This window comes from Clavelina lepadiformis, chromosome 7 (assembly GCF_947623445.1).
Source record: "Clavelina lepadiformis chromosome 7, kaClaLepa1.1, whole genome shotgun sequence".
NCBI classification, from domain to species: Eukaryota; Metazoa; Chordata; class Ascidiacea; order Aplousobranchia; family Clavelinidae; genus Clavelina; species Clavelina lepadiformis.
The window spans coordinates 2,212,278-2,229,515 of NC_135246.1; the positions used below are offsets into that span (position 1 = coordinate 2,212,278).

Consider the following 17,238-nt stretch of genomic DNA (forward strand, 5'->3'; position numbering starts at 1 on the left):
CCCATGTTATATAAGGCAAATTAGGCGTTTCCATTTTATAAAATACTACTCCAATAAAATATGTTTAAGCGTTGCATCGTTTACGACCTAAGATAAAAAAAACTGCCTATGCTCTTTGACATTATCTTATAAGCAAAATTTATTGAGCTCCAAACACGATTTTTCGAGTAATTGCAATTAATGACAGATGATGCCTTGCGCTTTTTAAGGAAGCGTCAAATACCAAAAAATGCCGTAAAATCTTTGTTTCTTTTATTATACAGTGAATTTACTAAACGAGTGATTACTCGAAAATCTTCCATGAGGCTCTCGGAAATTTTGCATGTCAATTTAGTATGCTTTGAACTACCATTCCATAAAATGTCATCAAAAAAAACACGATTCAAACTTTTTTTACAGAGGCGCAAAATAAACAATGAAATTTTTGGTCTAAAAAACCCAATTTTAGCTAATTTCATGCTAATTTTTAGCCTAATTCTGCACGCGACAAGTGCTAGGGTAATTCCCAGCATAGAAAACAACACCAACAGTGCTGCCTTCTGATTGGTCTAAATAGGTTTTTTAAAGCCCTACGTAGGAGTACAACAAATTCATAAAGATCTTAGTTTTAGGGGTTTGACGCCTCCTTAATAAACCAAACAAAGAAATTAGGCACTCACAAACGTGAAGTGAAGTTTTATTAAATTTCTGGAGATGCCAGGAATTGAACCCGGGGCCTCACACATGCGAAGCGTGCGCTCTACCACTGAGCTACATCCCCAGCCGACGAGGATGGGACTCGAACCCACGCGTGCAGAGCACAATGGATTAGCAGTCCATCGCCTTAACCACTCGGCCACCTCGTCGATATGAAAACAATCTGGCCATAACGTTCAGGACATGTAATTTTTCAAAACACTACGTACATAGATTTGTCTACATATGAAGCAGAGATTCATCTGTAACAAGTCTGAGAGGATGCACGTAGAACGGAACACCTATCTGTTTGACTATGTCAATAATCTGTACTTCATTCTGTAGTGACATTGTGCTTGCCACCATCGTCACACTCAGGCAGTGGCGTTTGTAAATTTTTCTGGGTTCAAACTGCGGTCTTTGGAACAATCTTACTCAGGAACTAAAAAAGAACAAACACTAGGCCATCCGATGATTTGAGTATTAGTAGACTATATTTTTGTGATATCAAAGAAGATGTACAGTGACGACACCGAAAAGCTACACGAATTTAACCAAACCTGGGTGTACTGTGCAGTGCTCTAATCGGTTTCATTCGTATATTCCTATTATTATTTTGAGATGAAATATGAAGACTTTGAAAATACATGGAAGATGTGCGAACTTTGTTGCGAGGGGGTGTAGCTCAAATGGTAGAGCGCGCGCTTAGCATGCGCGAGGTACCGGGATCGATACCCGGCACCTCCAAGAAACATTTTACTGATTTTCGTTTAAATCTAACTGAAAATGGATACAAAATCCCACTGATTTTTGAAGAAGCGACTGGGTTTGAGTTTGTCGTGAGTGAATGAACATAGCACGACGTTATAGAAACTGGGATTGGCGGGGATGTAGCTCATATGGTAGAGCGCGCGCTTTGCATGCGCGAGGTACCGGGATCGATGCCCGGCACCTCCAATTTACCTTAGTTGATTTTTGTCGATCAATGGATGGATTAGTTTGAAACTTTTTATCAAAAGATTGTATGTGCCTCGAGTGAGGATCGAACTCACGACCTTGAGATTATGAGACTCACGCGCTGCCTACTGCGCCATCGAGGCTCGTTTAGGACAAGCAATAATACCATTGCAATCCCATGTTATATAAGGCAAATTAGGCGTTTCCATTTTATAAAATACTACTCCAATAAAATATGTTTAAGCGTTGCATCGTTTACGACCTAAGATAAAAAAAACTGCCTATGCTCTTTGACATTATCTTATAAGCAAAATTTATTGAGCTCCAAACACGATTTTTCGAGTAATTGCAATTAATGACAGATGATGCCTTGCGCTTTTTAAGGAAGCGTCAAATACCAAAAAATGCCGTAAAATCTTTGTTTCTTTTATTATACAGTGAATTTACTAAACGAGTGATTACTCGAAAATCTTCCATGAGGCTCTCGGAAATTTTGCATGTCAATTTAGTATGCTTTGAACTACCATTCCATAAAATGTCATCAAAAAAAACACGATTCAAACTTTTTTTACAGAGGCGCAAAATAAACAATGAAATTTTTGGTCTAAAAAACCCAATTTTAGCTAATTTCATGCTAATTTTTAGCCTAATTCTGCACGCGACAAGTGCTAGGGTAATTCCCAGCATAGAAAACAACACCAACAGTGCTGCCTTCTGATTGGTCTAAATAGGTTTTTTAAAGCCCTACGTAGGAGTACAACAAATTCATAAAGATCTTAGTTTTAGGGGTTTGACGCCTCCTTAATAAACCAAACAAAGAAATTAGGCACTCACAAACGTGAAGTGAAGTTTTATTAAATTTCTGGAGATGCCAGGAATTGAACCCGGGGCCTCACACATGCGAAGCGTGCGCTCTACCACTGAGCTACATCCCCAGCCGACGAGGATGGGACTCGAACCCACGCGTGCAGAGCACAATGGATTAGCAGTCCATCGCCTTAACCACTCGGCCACCTCGTCGATATGAAAACAATCTGGCCATAACGTTCAGGACATGTAATTTTTCAAAACACTACGTACATAGATTTGTCTACATATGAAGCAGAGATTCATCTGTAACAAGTCTGAGAGGATGCACGTAGAACGGAACACCTATCTGTTTGACTATGTCAATAATCTGTACTTCATTCTGTAGTGACATTGTGCTTGCCACCATCGTCACACTCAGGCAGTGGCGTTTGTAAATTTTTCTGGGTTCAAACTGCGGTCTTTGGAACAATCTTACTCAGGAACTAAAAAAGAACAAACACTAGGCCATCCGATGATTTGAGTATTAGTAGACTATATTTTTGTGATATCAAAGAAGATGTACAGTGACGACACCGAAAAGCTACACGAATTTAACCAAACCTGGGTGTACTGTGCAGTGCTCTAATCGGTTTCATTCGTATATTCCTATTATTATTTTGAGATGAAATATGAAGACTTTGAAAATACATGGAAGATGTGCGAACTTTGTTGCGAGGGGGTGTAGCTCAAATGGTAGAGCGCGCTTAGCATGCGCGAGGTACCGGGATCGATACCCGGCACCTCCAAGAAACATTTTACTGATTTTCGTTTAAATCTAACTGAAAATGGATACAAAATCCCACTGATTTTTGAAGAAGCGACTGGGTTTGAGTTTGTCGTGAGTGAATGAACATAGCACGAAGTTATAGAAACTGGGATTGGCGGGGGTGTAGCTCATATGGTAGAGCGCGCGCTTTGCATGCGCGAGGTACCGGGATCGATGCCCGGCACCTCCAATTTACATAAGTTGATTTTTGTCGATCAATGGATGGATTAGTTTGAAACTTTTTATCAAAAGATTGTATGTGCCTCGAGTGAGGATCGAACTCACGACCTTGAGATTATGAGACTCACGCGCTGCCTACTGCGCCATCGAGGCTCGTTTAGGACAAGCAATAATACCATTGCAATCCCATGTTATATAAGGCAAATCAGGCGTTTCCATTTTATAAAATACTACTCCAATAAAATATGTTTAAGCGTTGCATCGTTTACGACCTAAGATAAAAAAAACTGCCTAGGCTCTTTGACATTATCTTATAAGCAAAATTTATTTAGCTCCAAACACGATTTTTCGAGTAATTGCAATTAATGACAGATGATGCCTTGCGCTTTTTAGGGAAGCGTCAAACACCAAAAAATGCCGTAAAATCTTTGTTTCTTTTATTATACAGTGAATTTACTAAACGAGTGATTACTAGAAAATCTTCCATGAGGCTCTCGGAAATTTTGCATGTCAATTTAGTATGCTTTGAACTACCATTCCATAAAATGTCATCAAAAAAAACACGATTCAAACTTTTTTTACAGAGGCGCAAAATAAACACTGAAATTTTTGGTCTAAAAAACCCAATTTTAGCTAATTTCATGCTAATTTTTAGCCTAATTCTGCACGCGACAAGTGCTAGGGTAATTCCCAGGCTAGAAACCAACACCAACAGTGCTGCCTTCTGATTGGTCTAAATAGGTTTTTTAAAGCCCTACGTAGGAGTACAACAAATTCATAAAGATCTTAGTTTAAGGGGTTTGACGCCTCCTTAATAAACCAAACAAAGAAATTAGGCCCTCACAAACGTGAAGTGAAGTTTTATTAAATTTCTGGAGATGCCAGGAATTAAAGCCGGGGCCTCACACATGCGAAGCGTGCGCTCTACCACTGAGCTACATCCCCAGCCGACGAGGATGGGACTCGAACCCACGCGTGCAGAGCACAATGGATTAGCAGTCCATCGCCTTAACCACTCGGCCACCTCGTCGATATGAAAACAATCTGGCCATAACGTTCAGGACATGTAATTTTTCAAAACACTACGTACATAGATTTGTCTACATATGAAGCAGAGATTCATCTGTAACAAGTCTGAGAGGATGCACGTAGAACGGAACACCTATCTGTTTGACTATGTCAATAATCTGTACTTCATTCTGTAGTGACATTGTGCTTGCCACCATCGTCACACTCAGGCAGTGGCGTTTGTAAATTTTTCTGGGTTCAAACTGCGGTCTTTGGAACAATCTTACTCAAGAACTAAAAAAGAACAAACACTAGGCCATCAGATGATTTGAGTATTAGTAGGCTATATTTTTGTGATATCAAAGAAGATGTACAGTGACGACACCGAAAAGCTACACGAATTTAACCAAACCTGGGTGTACTGTGCAGTGCTCTAATCGGTTTCATTCGTATATTCCTATTATTATTTTGAGATGAAATATGAAGACTTTGAAAATACATGGAAGATGTGCGAACTTTGTTGCGAGGGGGTGTAGCTCAAATGGTAGAGCGCGCGCTTAGCATGCGCGAGGTACCGGGATCGATACCCGGCACCTCCAAGAAACATTTTACTGATTTTCGTTTAAATCTAACTGAAAATGGATACAAAATCCCACTGATTTTTGAAGAAGCGACTGGGTTTGAGTTTGTCGTGAGTGAATGAACATAGCACGCCGTTATAGAAACTGGGATTGGCGGGGGTGTAGCTCATATGGTAGAGCGCGCGCTTTGCATGCGCGAGGTACCGGGATCGATGCCCGGCACCTCCAATTTACATAAGTTGATTTTTGTCGATCAATGGATGGATTAGTTTGAAACTTTTTATCAAAAGATTGTATGTGCCTCGAGTGAGGATCGAACTCACGACCTTGAGATTATGAGACTCACGCGCTGCCTACTGCGCCATCGAGTTTCGTTTAGGACAAGCAATAATACCATTGCAATCCCATGTTATATAAGGCAAATCAGGCGTTTCCATTTTATAAAATACTACTCCAATAAAATATGTTTAAGCGTTGCATCGTTTACGACCTAAGATAAAAAAAACTGCCTATGCTCTTTGACATTATCTTATAAGCAAAATTTATTGAGCTCGAAACACGATTTTTCGAGTAATTGCAATTAATGACAGATGATGCCTTGCGCTTTTTAAGGAAGCGTCAAACACCAAAAAATGCCGTAAAATCTTTGTTTCTTTTATTATACAGTGAATTTACTAAACGAGTGATTACTAGAAAATCTTCCATGAGGCTCTCGGAAATTTTGCATGTCAATTTAGTATGCTTTGAACTACCATTCCATAAAATGTCATCAAAAAAAACACGATTCAAACTTTTTTTACAGAGGCGCAAAATAAACGCTGAAATTTTTGGTTTAAAAAACCCAATTTTAGCTAATTTCATGCTAATTTTTAGCCTAATTCTGCACGCGACAAGTGCTAGGGTAATTCCCAGGCTAAAAACCAACACCAACAGTGCTGCCTTCTGATTGGTCTAAATAGGTTTTTTAAAGCCCTACGTAGGAGTACAACAAATTCATAAAGATCTTAGTTTTAGGGGTTTGACGCCTCCTTAATAAACCAAACAAAGAAATTAGGCCCCCACAAACGTGAAGTGAAGTTTTATTAAATTTCTGGAGATGCCAGGAATTGAACCCGGGGCCTCACACATGCGAAGCGTGCGCTCTACCACTGAGCTACATGCCCAGCCGAAGAGGATGGGACTCGAAACCACGCGTGCAGAGCACAATGGATTAGCAGTCCATCGCCTTAACCACTCGGCCACCTCGTCGATATGAAAACAATCTGGCCATAACGTTCAGGACATGTAATTTTTCAAAACACTACGTACATAGATTTATCTACATATGAAGCAGAGATTCATCTGTAACAAGTCTGAGAGGATGCACGTAGAACGGAACACCTATCTGTTTGACTATGTCAATAATCTGTACTTCATTCTGTAGTGACATTGTGCTTGCCACCATCGTCACACTCAGGCAGTGGCGTTTGTAAATTTTTCTGGGTTCAAACAGCGGTCTTTGGAACAATCTTACTCAGGAACTAAAAAAGAACAAACACTAGGCCATCCGATGATTTGAGTATTAGTAGGCTATATTTTTGTGATATCAAAGAAGATGTACAGTGACGACACCGAAAAGCTACACGAATTTAACCAAACCTGGGTGTACTGTGCAGTGCTCTAATCGGTTTCATTCGTATATTCCTATTATTATTTTGAGATGAAATATGAAGACTTTGAAAATACATGGAAGATGTGCGAACTTTGTTGCGAGGGGGTGTAGCTCAAATGGTAGAGCGCGCGCTTAGCATGCGCGAGGTACCGGGATCGATACCCGGCACCTCCAAGAAACATTTTACTGATTTTCGTTTAAATCTAACTGAAAATGGATACAAAATCCCACTGATTTTTGAAGAAGCGACTGGGTTTGAGTTTGTCGTGAGCGAATGAACATAGCACGCCGTTATAGAAACTGGGATTGGCGGGGGTGTAGCTCATATGGTAGAGCGCGCGCTTTGCATGCGCGAGGTACCGGGATCGATGCCCGGCACCTCCAATTTACATAAGTTGATTTTTGTCGATCAATGGATGGATTAGTTTGAAACTTTTTATCAAAAGATTGTATGTGCCTCGAGTGAGGATCGAACTCACGACCTTGAAATTATGAGACTCACGCGCTGCCTACTGCGCCATCGAGGCTCGTTTAGGACAAGCAATAATACCATTGCAATCCCATGTTATATAAGGCAAATCAGGCGTTTCCATTTTATAAAATACTACTCCAATAAAATATGTTTAAGCGTTGCATCGTTTACGACCTAAGATAAAAAAAACTGCCTAGGCTCTTTGACATTATCTTATAAGCAAAATTTATTTAGCTCCAAACACGATTTTTCGAGTAATTGCAATTAATGACAGATGATGCCTTGCGCTTTTTAGGGAAGCGTCAAACACCAAAAAATGCCGTAAAATCTTTGTTTCTTTTATTATACAGTGAATTTACTAAACGAGTGATTACTAGAAAATCTTCCATGAGGCTCTCGGAAATTTTGCATGTCAATTTAGTATGCTTTGAACTACCATTCCATAAAATGTCATCAAAAAAAACACGATTCAAACTTTTTTTACAGAGGCGCAAAATAAACACTGAAATTTTTGGTCTAAAAAACCCAATTTTAGCTAATTTCATGCTAATTTTTAGCCTAATTCTGCACGCGACAAGTGCTAGGGTAATTCCCAGGCTAGAAACAAACACCAACAGTGCTGCCTTCTGATTGGTCTAAATAGGTTTTTTAAAGCCCTACGTAGGAGTACAACAAATTCATAAAGATCTTAGTTTTAGGGGTTTGACGCCTCCTTAATAAACCAAACAAAGAAATTAGGCACTCACAAACGTGAAGTGAAGTTTTATTAAATTTCTGGAGATGCCAGGAATTGAACCCGGGGCCTCACACATGCGAAGCGTGCGCTCTACCACTGAGCTACATGCCCAGCCGACGAGGATGGGACTCGAACCCACGCGTGCAGAGCACAATGGATTAGCAGTCCATCGCCTTAACCACTCGGCCACCTCGTCGATATGAAAACAATCTGGCCATAACGTTCAGCACATGTAATTTTTCAAAACACTACGTACATAGATTTGTCTACATATGAAGCAGAGATTCATCTGTAACAAGTCTGAGAGGATGCACGTAGAACGGAACACCTATCTGTTTGACTATGTCAATAATCTGTACTTCATTCTGTAGTGACATTGTGCTTGCCACCATCGTCACACTCAGGCAGTGGCGTTTGTAAATTTTTCTGGGTTCAAACTGCGGTCTTTGGAACAATCTTACTCAGGAACTAAAAAAGAACAAACACTAGGCCATCCGATGATTTGAGTATTAGTAGGCTATATTTTTGTGATATCAAAGAAGATGTACAGTGACGACACCGAAAAGCTACACGAATTTAACCAAACCTGGGTGTACTGTGCAGTGCTCTAATCGGTTTCATTCGTATATTCCTATTTTTATTTTGAGATGAAATATGAAGACTTTGAAAATACATGGAAGATGTGCGAACTTTGTTGCGAGGAGGTGTAGCTCAAATGGTAGAGCGCGCGCTTAGCATGCGCGAGGTACCGGGATCGATACCCGGCACCTCCAAGAAACATTTTACTGATTTTCGTTTAAATCTAACTTAAAATGGATACAAAATCCCACTGATTTTTGAAGAAGCGACTGGGTTTGAGTTTGTCGTGAGTGAACGAACATAGCACGACGTTATAGAAACTGGGATTGGCGGGGGTGTAGCTCATATGGTAGAGCGCGCGCTTTGCATGCGCGAGGTACCGGGATCGATGCCCGGCACCTCCAATTTACATAAGTTGATTTTTGTCGATCAATGGATGGATTAGTTTGAAACTTTTTATCAAAAGATTGTATGTGCCTCGAGTGAGGATCGAACTCACGACCTTGAGATTATGAGACTCACGCGCTGCCTACTGCGCCATCGAGGCTCGTTTAGGACAAGCAATAATACCATTGCAATCCCATGTTATATAAGGCAAATCAGGCGTTTCCATTTTATAAAATACTACTCCAATAAAATATGTTTAAGCGTTGCATCTTTTACGACCTAAGATAAAAAAACTGCCTAGGCTCTTTGACATTATCTTATAAGCAAAATTTATTTAGCTCCAAACACGATTTTTCGAGTAATTGCAATTAATGACAGATGATGCCTTGCGCTTTTTAAGGAAGCGTCAAACACCAAAAAATGCCGTAAAATCTTTGTTTCTTTTATTATACAGTGAATTTACTAAACGAGTGATTACTCGAAAATCTTCCATGAGGCTCTCGGAAATTTTGCATGTCAATTTAGTATGCTTTGAACTACCATTCCATAAAATGTCATCAAAAAAAACACGATTCAAACTTTTTTTTACAGAGGCGCAAAATAAACACTGAAATTTTTGGTCTAAAAAACCCAATTTTAGCTAATTTCATGCTAATATTTAGCCTAATTCTGCACGCGACAAGTGCTAGGGTAATTTCCACACTAGAAAACAACACCAACAGTGCTGCCTTCTGATTGGTCTAAATAGGTTTTTTAAAGCCCTACGTAGGAGTACAACAAATTCATAAAGATCTTAGTTTTAGGGGTTTGACGCCTCCTTAATAAACCAAACAAAGAAATTAGGCACTCACAAACGTGAAGTGAAGTTTTATTAAATTTCTGGAGATGCCAGGAATTGAACCCGGGGCCTCACACATGCGAAGCGTGCGCTCTACCACTGAGCTACATGCCCAGCCGACGAGGATGGGACTCGAACCCACGCGTGCAGAGCACAATGGATTAGCAGTCCATCGCCTTAACCACTCGGCCACCTCGTCGATATGAAAACAATCTGGCCATAACGTTCAGCACATGTAATTTTTCAAAACACTACGTACATAGATTTGTCTACATATGAAGCAGAGATTCATCTGTAACAAGTCTGAGAGGATGCACGTAGAACGGAACACCTATCTGTTTGACTATGTCAATAATCTGTACTTCATTCTGTAGTGACATTGTGCTTGCCACCATCGTCACACTCAGGCAGTGGCGTTTGTAAATTTTTCTGGGTTCAAACTGCGGTCTTTGGAACAATCTTACTCAGGAACTAAAAAAGAACAAACACTAGGCCATCCGATGATTTGAGTATTAGTAGGCTATATTTTTGTGATATCAAAGAAGATGTACAGTGACGACACCGAAAAGCTACACGAATTTAACCAAACCTGGGTGTACTGTGCAGTGCTCTAATCGGTTTCATTCGTATATTCCTATTATTATTTTGAGATGAAATATGAAGACTTTGAAAATACATGGAACATGTGCGAACTTTGTTGCGAGGGGGTGTAGCTCAAATGGTAGAGCGCGCGCTTAGCATGCGCGAGGTACCGGGATCGATACCCGGCACCTCCAAGAAACATTTTACTGATTTTCGTTTAAATCTAACTGAAAATGGATACAAAATCCCACTGATTTTTGAAGAAGCGACTGGGTTTGAGTTTGTCGTGAGTGAATGAACATAGCACGCCGTTATAGAAACTGGGATTGGCGGTGGTGTAGCTCATATGGTAGAGCGCGCGCTTTGCATGCGCGAGGTACCGGGATCGATGCCCGGCACCTCCAATTTACATAAGTTGATTTTTGTCGATCAATGGATGGATTAGTTTGAAACTTTTTATCAAAAGATTGTATGTGCCTCGAGTGAGGATCGAACTCACGACCTTGAGATTATGAGACTCACGCGCTGCCTACTGCGCCATCGAGGCTCGTTTAGGACAAGCAATAATACCATTGCAATCCCATGTTATATAAGGCAAATCAGGCGTTTCCATTTTATAAAATACTACTCCAATAAAATATGTTTAAGCGTTGCATCGTTTACGACCTAAGATAAAAAAACTGCCTAGGCTCTTTGACATTATCTTATAAGCAAAATTTATTTAGCTCCAAATCCGATTTTTCGAGTAATTGCAATTAATGACAGATGATGCCTTGCGCTTTTTAAGGAAGCGTCAAACACCAAAAAATGCCGTAAAATCTTTGTTTCTTTTATTATACAGTGAATTTACTAAACGAGTGATTACTCGAAAATCTTCCATGAGGCTCTCGGAAATTTTTCATTTCAATTTAGTATGCTTTGAACTACCATTCCATAAAATGTCATCAAAAAAAACACGATTCAAACTTTTTTTACAGAGGCGCAAAATAAACACTGAAATTTGTGGTCTAAAAAACCCAATTTTAGCTAATTTCATGCTAATTTTTAGCCTAAATCTGCACGCGACAAGTGCTAGGGTAATTCCCAGGCAAAAAAACAACACCAACAGTGCTGCCTTCTGATTGGTCAAAATAGGTTTTTTAAAGCCCTACGTAGGAGTACAACAAATTCATAAAGATCTTAGTTTCAGGGGGTTTGACGCCTCCTTAATAAACCAAACAAAGAAATTAGGCCCTCACAAACGTGAAGTGAAGTTTTATTAAATTTCTGGAGATGCCAGGAATTGAACCCGGGGCCTCACACATGCGAAGCGTGCGCTCTACCACTGAGCTACATCCCCAGCCGACGAGGATGGGACTCGAACCCACGCGTGCAGAGCACAATGGATTAGCAGTCCATCGCCTTAACCACTCGGCCACCTCGTCGATATGAAAACAATCTGGCCATAACGTTCAGCACATGTAATTTTTCAAAACACTACGTACATAGATTTGTCTACATATGAAGCAGAGATTCATCTGTAACAAGTCTGAGAGGATGCACGTAGAACGGAACACCTATCTGCTTGACTATGTCAATAATCTGTACTTCATTCTGTAGTGACATTGTGCTTGTCACCATCGTCACACTCAGGCAGTGGCGTTTGTAAATTTTTCTGGGTTCAAACTGCGGTCTTTGGAACAATCTTACTCGGGAACTAAAAAAGAACAAACACTAGGCCATCCGATGATTTGATTATTAGTAGGCTATATTTTTGTGATATCAAAGAAGATGTACAGTGACGACACCGAAAAGCTACACGAATTTAACCAAACCTGGGTGTACTGTGCAGTGCTCTAATCGGTTTCATTCGTATATTCCTATTATTATTTTGAGATGAAATATGAAGATTTTGAACATACATGGAAGATGTGCGAACTTTGTTGCGAGGGGGTTTAGCTCAAATGGTAGAGCGCGCGCTTAGCATGCGCGAGGTACCGGGATCGATACCCGGCACCTCCAAGAAACATTTTACTGATTTTCGTTTAAATCTAAATGAAAATGGATACAAAATCCCACTGATTTTTGAAGAAGCGACTGGGTTTGAGTTTGTCGTGAGTGAATGAACATAGAACGCCGTTATAGAAACTGGGATTGGCGGGGGTGTAGCTCATATGGTAGAGCGCGCGCTTTGCATGCGCGAGGTACCGGGATCGATGCCCGGCACCTCCAATTTACATAAGTTGATTTTTGTCGATCAATAGATGGATTAGTTTGAAACTTTTTATCAAAAGATTGTATGTGCCTCGAGTGAGGATCGAACTCACGACCTTGCGATTATGAGACTCACGCGCTGCCTACTGCGCCATCGAGGCTCGTTTAGGACAAGCAATAATACCATTGCAATCCCATGTTATATAAGGCAAATCAGGCGTTTTCATTTTATAAAATACTACTCCAATAAAATATGTTTAAGCGTTGCATCGTTTACGACCTAAGATAAAAAAACTGCCTATGCACTTTGACATTATCTTATAAGCAAAATTTATTGAGCTCCAAACACGATTTTTCAAGTAATTGCAATTAATGACAGATGATGCCTTGCGCTTTTTAAGGAAGCGTCAAACACCAAAAAATGCCGTAAAATCTTTGTTTCTTTTATTATACAGTGAATTTACTAAACGAGTGATTACTCGAAAATCTTCCATGAGGCTCTCGGAAATTTTGCATTTCAATTTAGTATGCTTTGAACTACCATTCCATAAAATGTCATCAAAAAAAACACGATTCAAACTTTTTTTACAGAGGCGCAAAATAAACACTGAAATTTTTGGTCTAAAAAACCCAATTTTAGCTAATTTCATGCTAATTTTTTGCCTAATTCTGCACGCGACAAGTGCTAGGGTAATTCCCAGGCTAGAAAACAACACCAACAGTGCTGCCTTCTGATTGGTCTAAATAGGTTTTTTAAAGCCCTACGTAGGAGTACAACAAATTCATAAAGATCTTAGTTTTAGGGGTTTGACGCCTCCTTAATAAACCAAACAAAGAAATTAGGCCCTCACAAACGTGAAGTGAAGTTTTATTAAATTTCTGGAGATGCCAGGAATTGAACCCGGGGCCTCACACATGCGAAGCGTGCGCTCTACCACTGAGCTACATCCCCAGCCGACGAGGATGGGACTCGAACCCACGCGTGCAGAGCACAATGGATTAGCAGTCCATCGCCTTAACCACTCGGCCACCTCGTCGATATGAAAACAATCTGGCCATAACGTTCAGGACATGTAATTTTTCAAAACACTACGTACATAGATTTGTCTACATATGAAGCAGAGATTCATCTGTAACAAGTCTGAGAGGATGCACATAGAACGGAACACCTATCTGTTTGACTATGTCAATAATCTGTACTTCATTCTGTAGTGACATTGTGCTTGCCACCATCGTCACACTCAGACAGTGGCGTTTGTAAAATTTTCTGGGTTCAAACTGCGGTCTTTGGAACAATCTTACTCAGGAACTAAAAAAGAACAAACACTAGACCATTCGATGATTTGAGTATTAGTAGGCTATATTTTTGTGATATCAAAGAAGATGTACAGTGACGACACCGAAAAGCTACACGAATTTAACCAAACCTGGGTGTACTGTGCAGTGCTCTAATCGGTTTCATTCGTATATTCCTATTATTATTTTGAGATGAAATATGAAGACTTTGAAAATACATGGAAGATGTGCGAACTTTGTTGCGAGGGGGTGTAGCTCAAATGGTAGAGCGCGCGCTTAGCATGCGCGAGGTACCGGGATCGATACCCGGCACCTCCAAGAAACATTTTACTGATTTTCGTTTAAATCTAACTGAAAATGGATACAAAATCCCACTGATTTTTGAAGAAGCGACTGGGTTTGAGTTTGTCGTGAGTGAATGAACATAGCACGCCGTTATAGAAACTGGGATTGGCGGGGGTGTAGCTCATATGGTAGAGCGCGCGCTTTGCATGCGCGAGGTACCGGGATCGATGCCCGGCACCTCCAATTTACATAAGTTGATTTTTGTCGATCAATGGATGGATTAGTTTGAAACTTTTTATCAAAAGATTGTATGTGCCTCGAGTGAGGATCGAACTCACGACCTTGAGATTATGAGACTCACGCGCTGCCTACTGCGCCATCGAGGCTCGTTTAGGACAAGCAATAATACCATTGCAATCCCATGTTATATAAGGCAAATTAGGCGTTTCCATTTTATAAAATACTACTCCAATAAAATATGTTTAAGCGTTGCATCGTTTACGACCTAAGATAAAAAAAAACAGCCTATGCTCTTTGACATTATCTTATAAGCAAAATTTATTGAGCTCCAAACACGATTTTTCGAGTAATTGCAATTAATGACAGATGATGCCTTGCGCTTTTTAAGGAAGCGTCAAATACCAAAAAATGCCGTAAAATCTTTGTTTCTTTTATTATACAGTGAATTTGCTAAACGAGTGATTACTCGAAAATCTTCCATGAGGCTCTCGGAAATTTTGCATGTCAATTTAGTATGCTTTGAACTACCATTCCATAAAATGTCATCAAAAAAAACACGATTCAAACTTTTTTTACAGAGGCGCAAAATAAACAATGAAATTTTTGGTCTAAAAAACCCAATTTTAGCTAATTTCATGCTAATTTTTAGCCTAAATCTGCACGCGACAAGTGCTAGGGTAATTCCCAGGCAAAAAAACAACACCAACAGTGCTGCCTTCTGATAGGTTTTTTAAAGCCCTACGTAGGAGTACAACAAATTCATAAAGATCTTAGTTTTAGGGGTTTGACGCCTCCTTAATAAACCAAACAAAGAAATTAGGCCCTCACAAACGTGAAGTGAAGTTTTATTAAATTTCTGGAGATGCCAGGAATTGAACCCGGGGCCTCACACATGCGAAGCGTGCGCTCTACCACTGAGCTACATCCCCAGCCGACGAGGATGGGACTCGAACCCACGCGTGCAGAGCACAATGGATTAGCAGTCCATCGCCTTAACCACTCGGCCACCTCGTCGATATGAAAACAATCTGGCCATAACGTTCAGGACATGTAATTTTTCAAAACACTACGTACATAGATTTGTCTACATATGAAGCAGAGATTCATCTGTAACAAGTCTGAGAGGATGCACATAGAACGGAACACCTATCTGTTTGACTATGTCAATAATCTGTACTTCATTCTGTAGTGACATTGTGCTTGCCACCATCGTCACACTCAGGCAGTGGCGTTTGTAAAATTTTCTGGGTTCAAACTGCGGTCTTTGGAACAATCTTACTCAGGAACTAAAAAAGAACAAACACTAGACCATTCGATGATTTGAGTATTAGTAGGCTATATTTTTGTGATATCAAAGAAGATGTACAGTGACGACACCGAAAAGCTACACGAATTTAACCAAACCTGGGTGTACTGTGCAGTGCTCTAATCGGTTTCATTCGTATATTCCTATTATTATTTTGAGATGAAATATGAAGACTTTGAAAATACATGGAAGATGTGCGAACTTTGTTGCGAGGGGGTGTAGCTCAAATGGTAGAGCGCGCGCTTAGCATGCGCGAGGTACCGGGATCGATACCCGGCACCTCCAAGAAACATTTTACTGATTTTCGTTTAAATCTAACTGAAAATGGATACAAAATCCCACTGATTTTTGAAGAAGCGACTGGGTTTGAGTTTGTCGTGAGTGAATGAACATAGCACGCCGTTATAGAAACTGGGATTGGCGGGGGTGTAGCTCATATGGTAGAGCGCGCGCTTTGCATGCGCGAGGTACCGGGATCGATGCCCGGCACCTCCAATTTACATAAGTTGATTTTTGTCGATCAATGGATGGATTAGTTTGAAACTTTTTATCAAAAGATTGTATGTGCCTCGAGTGAGGATCGAACTCACGACCTTGAGATTATGAGACTCACGCGCTGCCTACTGCGCCATCGAGGCTCGTTTAGGACAAGCAATAATACCATTGCAATCCCATGTTATATAAGGCAAATTAGGCGTTTCCATTTTATAAAATACTACTCCAATAAAATATGTTTAAGCGTTGCATCGTTTACGACCTAAGATAAAAAAAACAGCCTATGCTCTTTGACATTATCTTATAAGCAAAATTTATTGAGCTCCAAACACGATTTTTCGAGTAATTGCAATTAATGACAGATGATGCCTTGCGCTTTTTAAGGAAGCGTCAAATACCAAAAAATGCCGTAAAATCTTTGTTTCTTTTATTATACAGTGAATTTACTAAACGAGTGATTACTCGAAAATCTTCCATGAGGCTCTCGGAAATTTTTCATGTCAATTTAGTATGCTTTGAACTACCATTCCATAAAATGTCATCAAAAAAAACACGATTCAAACTTTTTTTACAGAGGCGCAAAATAAACACTGAAATTTGTGGTCTAAAAAACCCAATTTTAGCTAATTTCATGCTAATTTTTAGCCTAAATCTGCACGCGACAAGTGCTAGGGTAATTCCCAGGCAAAAAAACAACACCAACAGTGCTGCCTTCTGATTGGTTTTTTAAAGCCCTACGTAGGAGTACAACAAATTCATAAAGATCTTAGTTTTAGGGGTTTGACGCCTCCTTAATAAACCAAACAAAGAAATTAGGCCCTCACAAACGTGAAGTGAAGTTTTATTAAATTTCTGGAGATGCCAGGAATTGAACCCGGGGCCTCACACATGCGAAGCGTGCGCTCTACCACTGAGCTACATCCCCAGCCGACGAGGATGGGACTCGAACCCACGCGTGCAGAGCACAATGGATTAGCAGTCCATCGCCTTAACCACTCGGCCACCTCGTCGATATGAAAACAATCTGGCCATAACGTTCAGGACATGTAATTTTTCAAAACACTACGTACATAGATTTGTCTACATATGAAGCAGAGATTCATCTGTAACAAGTCTGAGAGGATGCACGTAGAACGGAACACCTATCTGTTTGACTATGTCA

General features: G+C 40.2%; 43 non-coding genes across 43 annotated transcripts; 14 read left to right on the forward strand and 29 right to left on the reverse strand.

Moving 5' to 3' along the window:
• Window positions 1-688: 688 nt before the first annotated feature.
• Trnaa-cgc (transfer RNA alanine (anticodon CGC)) lies at window positions 689-760 on the reverse strand. The gene has a single exon. It is a non-coding gene; the product is annotated as a tRNA-Ala (tRNA).
• A 3-nt stretch (window positions 761-763) lies between these two features.
• On the reverse strand, window positions 764-845 carry Trnas-gcu (transfer RNA serine (anticodon GCU)). Its single transcript has one exon. It is a non-coding gene; the product is annotated as a tRNA-Ser (tRNA).
• A 504-nt stretch (window positions 846-1,349) lies between these two features.
• Window positions 1,350-1,422, forward strand: Trnaa-agc (transfer RNA alanine (anticodon AGC)). The gene has a single exon. It is a non-coding gene; the product is annotated as a tRNA-Ala (tRNA).
• Window positions 1,423-1,702: 280 nt separating this feature from the next.
• On the reverse strand, window positions 1,703-1,775 carry Trnam-cau (transfer RNA methionine (anticodon CAU)). The gene has a single exon. It is a non-coding gene; the product is annotated as a tRNA-Met (tRNA).
• A 720-nt stretch (window positions 1,776-2,495) lies between these two features.
• On the reverse strand, window positions 2,496-2,567 carry Trnaa-cgc (transfer RNA alanine (anticodon CGC)). The gene has a single exon. It is a non-coding gene; the product is annotated as a tRNA-Ala (tRNA).
• Window positions 2,568-2,570: 3 nt separating this feature from the next.
• Window positions 2,571-2,652, reverse strand: Trnas-gcu (transfer RNA serine (anticodon GCU)). The gene has a single exon. It is a non-coding gene; the product is annotated as a tRNA-Ser (tRNA).
• Window positions 2,653-3,364: 712 nt separating this feature from the next.
• Window positions 3,365-3,437, forward strand: Trnaa-ugc (transfer RNA alanine (anticodon UGC)). The gene has a single exon. It is a non-coding gene; the product is annotated as a tRNA-Ala (tRNA).
• A 70-nt stretch (window positions 3,438-3,507) lies between these two features.
• On the reverse strand, window positions 3,508-3,580 carry Trnam-cau (transfer RNA methionine (anticodon CAU)). Its single transcript has one exon. It is a non-coding gene; the product is annotated as a tRNA-Met (tRNA).
• Window positions 3,581-4,300: 720 nt separating this feature from the next.
• Trnaa-cgc (transfer RNA alanine (anticodon CGC)) lies at window positions 4,301-4,372 on the reverse strand. The gene has a single exon. It is a non-coding gene; the product is annotated as a tRNA-Ala (tRNA).
• Window positions 4,373-4,375: 3 nt separating this feature from the next.
• On the reverse strand, window positions 4,376-4,457 carry Trnas-gcu (transfer RNA serine (anticodon GCU)). The gene has a single exon. It is a non-coding gene; the product is annotated as a tRNA-Ser (tRNA).
• A 504-nt stretch (window positions 4,458-4,961) lies between these two features.
• Trnaa-agc (transfer RNA alanine (anticodon AGC)) lies at window positions 4,962-5,034 on the forward strand. The gene has a single exon. It is a non-coding gene; the product is annotated as a tRNA-Ala (tRNA).
• A 137-nt stretch (window positions 5,035-5,171) lies between these two features.
• Trnaa-ugc (transfer RNA alanine (anticodon UGC)) lies at window positions 5,172-5,244 on the forward strand. Its single transcript has one exon. It is a non-coding gene; the product is annotated as a tRNA-Ala (tRNA).
• A 70-nt stretch (window positions 5,245-5,314) lies between these two features.
• Trnam-cau (transfer RNA methionine (anticodon CAU)) lies at window positions 5,315-5,387 on the reverse strand. The gene has a single exon. It is a non-coding gene; the product is annotated as a tRNA-Met (tRNA).
• Window positions 5,388-6,107: 720 nt separating this feature from the next.
• On the reverse strand, window positions 6,108-6,179 carry Trnaa-cgc (transfer RNA alanine (anticodon CGC)). The gene has a single exon. It is a non-coding gene; the product is annotated as a tRNA-Ala (tRNA).
• Window positions 6,180-6,182: 3 nt separating this feature from the next.
• Window positions 6,183-6,264, reverse strand: Trnas-gcu (transfer RNA serine (anticodon GCU)). Its single transcript has one exon. It is a non-coding gene; the product is annotated as a tRNA-Ser (tRNA).
• Window positions 6,265-6,768: 504 nt separating this feature from the next.
• On the forward strand, window positions 6,769-6,841 carry Trnaa-agc (transfer RNA alanine (anticodon AGC)). Its single transcript has one exon. It is a non-coding gene; the product is annotated as a tRNA-Ala (tRNA).
• Window positions 6,842-6,978: 137 nt separating this feature from the next.
• Window positions 6,979-7,051, forward strand: Trnaa-ugc (transfer RNA alanine (anticodon UGC)). The gene has a single exon. It is a non-coding gene; the product is annotated as a tRNA-Ala (tRNA).
• Window positions 7,052-7,121: 70 nt separating this feature from the next.
• Window positions 7,122-7,194, reverse strand: Trnam-cau (transfer RNA methionine (anticodon CAU)). Its single transcript has one exon. It is a non-coding gene; the product is annotated as a tRNA-Met (tRNA).
• A 720-nt stretch (window positions 7,195-7,914) lies between these two features.
• Trnaa-cgc (transfer RNA alanine (anticodon CGC)) lies at window positions 7,915-7,986 on the reverse strand. The gene has a single exon. It is a non-coding gene; the product is annotated as a tRNA-Ala (tRNA).
• A 3-nt stretch (window positions 7,987-7,989) lies between these two features.
• On the reverse strand, window positions 7,990-8,071 carry Trnas-gcu (transfer RNA serine (anticodon GCU)). Its single transcript has one exon. It is a non-coding gene; the product is annotated as a tRNA-Ser (tRNA).
• A 504-nt stretch (window positions 8,072-8,575) lies between these two features.
• Trnaa-agc (transfer RNA alanine (anticodon AGC)) lies at window positions 8,576-8,648 on the forward strand. The gene has a single exon. It is a non-coding gene; the product is annotated as a tRNA-Ala (tRNA).
• Window positions 8,649-8,785: 137 nt separating this feature from the next.
• Trnaa-ugc (transfer RNA alanine (anticodon UGC)) lies at window positions 8,786-8,858 on the forward strand. Its single transcript has one exon. It is a non-coding gene; the product is annotated as a tRNA-Ala (tRNA).
• A 70-nt stretch (window positions 8,859-8,928) lies between these two features.
• Window positions 8,929-9,001, reverse strand: Trnam-cau (transfer RNA methionine (anticodon CAU)). Its single transcript has one exon. It is a non-coding gene; the product is annotated as a tRNA-Met (tRNA).
• A 720-nt stretch (window positions 9,002-9,721) lies between these two features.
• Trnaa-cgc (transfer RNA alanine (anticodon CGC)) lies at window positions 9,722-9,793 on the reverse strand. Its single transcript has one exon. It is a non-coding gene; the product is annotated as a tRNA-Ala (tRNA).
• Window positions 9,794-9,796: 3 nt separating this feature from the next.
• Window positions 9,797-9,878, reverse strand: Trnas-gcu (transfer RNA serine (anticodon GCU)). The gene has a single exon. It is a non-coding gene; the product is annotated as a tRNA-Ser (tRNA).
• A 504-nt stretch (window positions 9,879-10,382) lies between these two features.
• Trnaa-agc (transfer RNA alanine (anticodon AGC)) lies at window positions 10,383-10,455 on the forward strand. Its single transcript has one exon. It is a non-coding gene; the product is annotated as a tRNA-Ala (tRNA).
• Window positions 10,456-10,735: 280 nt separating this feature from the next.
• On the reverse strand, window positions 10,736-10,808 carry Trnam-cau (transfer RNA methionine (anticodon CAU)). Its single transcript has one exon. It is a non-coding gene; the product is annotated as a tRNA-Met (tRNA).
• A 720-nt stretch (window positions 10,809-11,528) lies between these two features.
• Trnaa-cgc (transfer RNA alanine (anticodon CGC)) lies at window positions 11,529-11,600 on the reverse strand. Its single transcript has one exon. It is a non-coding gene; the product is annotated as a tRNA-Ala (tRNA).
• Window positions 11,601-11,603: 3 nt separating this feature from the next.
• Trnas-gcu (transfer RNA serine (anticodon GCU)) lies at window positions 11,604-11,685 on the reverse strand. The gene has a single exon. It is a non-coding gene; the product is annotated as a tRNA-Ser (tRNA).
• Window positions 11,686-12,399: 714 nt separating this feature from the next.
• On the forward strand, window positions 12,400-12,472 carry Trnaa-ugc (transfer RNA alanine (anticodon UGC)). Its single transcript has one exon. It is a non-coding gene; the product is annotated as a tRNA-Ala (tRNA).
• Window positions 12,473-12,542: 70 nt separating this feature from the next.
• Window positions 12,543-12,615, reverse strand: Trnam-cau (transfer RNA methionine (anticodon CAU)). The gene has a single exon. It is a non-coding gene; the product is annotated as a tRNA-Met (tRNA).
• Window positions 12,616-13,334: 719 nt separating this feature from the next.
• On the reverse strand, window positions 13,335-13,406 carry Trnaa-cgc (transfer RNA alanine (anticodon CGC)). The gene has a single exon. It is a non-coding gene; the product is annotated as a tRNA-Ala (tRNA).
• A 3-nt stretch (window positions 13,407-13,409) lies between these two features.
• Window positions 13,410-13,491, reverse strand: Trnas-gcu (transfer RNA serine (anticodon GCU)). The gene has a single exon. It is a non-coding gene; the product is annotated as a tRNA-Ser (tRNA).
• Window positions 13,492-13,995: 504 nt separating this feature from the next.
• On the forward strand, window positions 13,996-14,068 carry Trnaa-agc (transfer RNA alanine (anticodon AGC)). The gene has a single exon. It is a non-coding gene; the product is annotated as a tRNA-Ala (tRNA).
• Window positions 14,069-14,205: 137 nt separating this feature from the next.
• Window positions 14,206-14,278, forward strand: Trnaa-ugc (transfer RNA alanine (anticodon UGC)). The gene has a single exon. It is a non-coding gene; the product is annotated as a tRNA-Ala (tRNA).
• Window positions 14,279-14,348: 70 nt separating this feature from the next.
• Trnam-cau (transfer RNA methionine (anticodon CAU)) lies at window positions 14,349-14,421 on the reverse strand. The gene has a single exon. It is a non-coding gene; the product is annotated as a tRNA-Met (tRNA).
• A 711-nt stretch (window positions 14,422-15,132) lies between these two features.
• On the reverse strand, window positions 15,133-15,204 carry Trnaa-cgc (transfer RNA alanine (anticodon CGC)). The gene has a single exon. It is a non-coding gene; the product is annotated as a tRNA-Ala (tRNA).
• Window positions 15,205-15,207: 3 nt separating this feature from the next.
• Window positions 15,208-15,289, reverse strand: Trnas-gcu (transfer RNA serine (anticodon GCU)). Its single transcript has one exon. It is a non-coding gene; the product is annotated as a tRNA-Ser (tRNA).
• A 504-nt stretch (window positions 15,290-15,793) lies between these two features.
• On the forward strand, window positions 15,794-15,866 carry Trnaa-agc (transfer RNA alanine (anticodon AGC)). Its single transcript has one exon. It is a non-coding gene; the product is annotated as a tRNA-Ala (tRNA).
• Window positions 15,867-16,003: 137 nt separating this feature from the next.
• On the forward strand, window positions 16,004-16,076 carry Trnaa-ugc (transfer RNA alanine (anticodon UGC)). The gene has a single exon. It is a non-coding gene; the product is annotated as a tRNA-Ala (tRNA).
• Window positions 16,077-16,146: 70 nt separating this feature from the next.
• Window positions 16,147-16,219, reverse strand: Trnam-cau (transfer RNA methionine (anticodon CAU)). Its single transcript has one exon. It is a non-coding gene; the product is annotated as a tRNA-Met (tRNA).
• A 710-nt stretch (window positions 16,220-16,929) lies between these two features.
• On the reverse strand, window positions 16,930-17,001 carry Trnaa-cgc (transfer RNA alanine (anticodon CGC)). Its single transcript has one exon. It is a non-coding gene; the product is annotated as a tRNA-Ala (tRNA).
• Window positions 17,002-17,004: 3 nt separating this feature from the next.
• Window positions 17,005-17,086, reverse strand: Trnas-gcu (transfer RNA serine (anticodon GCU)). Its single transcript has one exon. It is a non-coding gene; the product is annotated as a tRNA-Ser (tRNA).
• Between the last annotated feature and the right edge of the window lie 152 nt (window positions 17,087-17,238).